Source organism: Dermacentor andersoni, chromosome 7 (genome assembly GCF_023375885.2).
Source record: "Dermacentor andersoni chromosome 7, qqDerAnde1_hic_scaffold, whole genome shotgun sequence".
Classification (NCBI taxonomy): domain Eukaryota; kingdom Metazoa; phylum Arthropoda; class Arachnida; order Ixodida; family Ixodidae; genus Dermacentor; species Dermacentor andersoni.
In genome coordinates this window covers 114,219,378-114,222,522 of record NC_092820.1, presented here as the reverse complement: position 1 = coordinate 114,222,522, position 3,145 = coordinate 114,219,378, and positions in this window count along the sequence as shown.

Here is a 3,145-nt window from a genome sequence, read left to right as displayed (position 1 = left end):
TTTGCTAGCTCGCGAAACTCACACAAACTGCAAGTGGCAGAGAATACCACTTCCGTGTGATGTCGTGGGATTCCCCGAACGGGTCAAGCCGCTTCATCAAGTGCAGCTGCAGCGGCTAGATTTTTCCGTCGCCGCGTGCTGGCGTTGAGCGCAGGAAACTGTAGCGCCGTCTGTCGTGCGCCATTTTGCTTAGCGACGGCAGTAAAGGGCGGTGATGGCGCATGAACGTCACCATTCCCCGCTCGGTGGCGGGCGATTTGAATTTTGGTATAAGGGTGCGGACCCTTCAGAAGCAATTTTCTCGTAGACTAAGTCTTTTCTTGGCACGAAACAAAGGCTGCGAGGTTTCGTGAACGATCGAGGTTTCGTGAATGGTTTCGTGAACAGTCCACGTCGACTTAGTATTTGGCTTTAGTATCTCTTTAGCAAGTATAATTCATTTGGTTTGCTGGTCTATGTACAGCTATTAAGCACTAACAAAAAAAGTGGTTCCTCTTATGCGGTTGAAAACAAGTGCTCACAGTTAACAGCAATCGTGAAGAAGGTAGCGTCCAGTATTCTTTTTGTCTTTATGTTTTACTTGATTTGGAAATATTATCCCCCGAAATTCTTAACTATAGCTACGACACCATGTATACAAACGAACTCTCAGATTCTATGTGCAGTTGTCGACAAAAAGTTGAGGCTGTATCTTCTTACGCTGTCTACAATTGTTGTGTGGGTAAAATGCATAGCAAAACGTCTGCCAGTCTGACATTTCTATAAACTGTCTGAATAAACTTTCGTTAGGGCCAGCCCTCCTTGTTAGATATTTTACCTGATAGAAAGATGAATCTAATTGCATCTCGAATATAAAGTGACGAGTTAGTTAGGCCTTTATCTAGCGCACGAAAACAATGTGATTTACGAAAAATACACTCTGAATGATACATTACCTAATGTGCCTAAACAAAGATGTTGAGCGATAACTTGACTGTTAACGAGCTTGGGACCATGGTCGTGTTCTCGCAGTATGCCTTGTCCGGATGTCATATATGCAGTGTCTGTCGTTAACATTGCGAAATGCTTAGCTTTTGCTTCTTTTCAGACAAATCAGCGTAAGTAGCCACCTGAAGTTTAATTCATTGATGTCATGTAGTGCGACGCACGAGAACGCGGGGTGGAGAGGGAACGAATGTTGACGTCGTCATTCATGAGCATGGCTCAGCGAAATCACTGCAAGAAGCGTGCGTTCACTAATGCTTTCAATGTTTGCAGTTTTATCACAGATTGGAATCATTGCTGACGTTTAGAGTCCGAAAGTAACACAGCATAGAGACGCCGTTTTAAGAGGTGGCGCCCAAAATTTAACTAAATGGGCCTTCCTGCAGTCAATCACCACTGGAATGTGGTCATGCAGCTGGGGGTCGAACCTGCCACCTCGTGCTGGGCAGCGGAGTACCGTAGGCAGTAAGCAACTACGGCCAGTGTGTTCGACTAATGCGGTATTCGTAGTTAGCTTATGTGGTAGATTTGCCTGCCAGATTTGCTTGCAGATTCAAACTCAAAAAAAAGTTTTAATAGGAATTATTATTTGCCTTATTCACGGCACTTTGCGGCAGATAGATAGGAAGGCCCCTGTCTCGCTTCGCTAGAAAAATTTGTGGACGCTTAAGCTTCGCCTTCAAGAGTGGAACGCGCTAGCGTTATCGCACCCAGTTCGCAGCGCCCACTCATTCGCTCGGCATGCTCTTGAGTCACAAAAAGACGAAACGTGCGTCTGGGCAAGCGGAACGAACCAAAGAACTCGGTGTCTCGGAGGGAGAAACGATCTACGCGAGCCAAACATCGTGATCGGCACACATAGTGAAGGCGGGCGCGATCATGGGGCTGACGCGTCGATGGGATCGTCATCTGTCTCGCTTGGGAGCACCATGCAGACGCATGACTCCTCGCCAGCAGCACGGCACACATCGCAGGGGACGCTTTCCCACCAGACGCGTTACGGCGCAGCGATCACGTCAGAGGCGTCCCGCATCGGACGCTGCACCTAGGAATCGCGCTGTGAGCGGAAAGAGGAGCCGCGTCGCCTAAACACGAGGGTTCGAGTGACGCACGCTCGAAGTTGGAAGGGGAGAGAGCGACAAAACTTATTAAACGGAAGGATATTGGGGCATCCTCGCACCGGTCCCCGCACGGCCCCAATGCGCTCAAGCGAAACGAAAGGGAGAAGCGGGCGAGTGGCGCGCCACCTGTGGGGCCGCGCCGTACTTTGCGAGGAGGGGGACTTCTGTGTTTGCCGCAAGATGGCTCTGCGTGTGCGCGAAGCGCAGAAGAAATGTAGCGGAAACGTACTTGGGGTTACTCTTTTAACTGCCACTTCTGTAATTTACGTGCTCATAATTACCGATATACACCGCAGTAAAGCTTTCTACGGCACGTTTCTAAGGCAACACCGCATTCAGTAGAGGTGTTTTTGTACCACTTTGAGCAATCGAACTCATTGGCTGAGTGACAGCGTCTCCGTCTTTCACTCCGGAAATCCTGGTTCGATTCCCACCCAGCCCATCTAGCAAGTTGTTTTTATTTATGAATTGCCTTCCCTCATTTTTCGGTCGCGGCCAACGTCACCGACTCCGAAGACACCGGCTTTTCTGCGACACGAGCTCCTTAACGCTCTCGCGTTAACGAAAGAAAGTACTGCGGGACCGACCGTGTAATCAAACCATCGGCCGCCCAGCTCAGCAGCCCGGAGCTCGCCGTTAGGCCATTTCTTTTGCACTTTTCATTAATGGCAAGACTTAATGCACCCCCCCTCCCCCCTGAGCGAGCTGAACGTGCTGAAATTAGAAAGGTTTCGTATTCAGTACAGTTTCTACAAGCGGCCACCCGCTCCAGAACACAGCTGTGTCTCGTGCGCTTCGAGGTCCGCGACAGAGACGACAACAGCTCCGTGAACACCTACAACATACGCCGAAGGAAGATCCACTGCCTGCTGGCTCGTCGCGCGCGTGTCAAGTACTCCTGCACAAGACCCACATCGGTACCGCATTACCGCCGGATGCACTCGCATGCGCGATGGCAGGCACACAATGACATAATACGTCTTCCGCACAACACGGCGGAAGGGCTACCGCCCGTACAAACAGGTTGCTCAGCGTGCAAA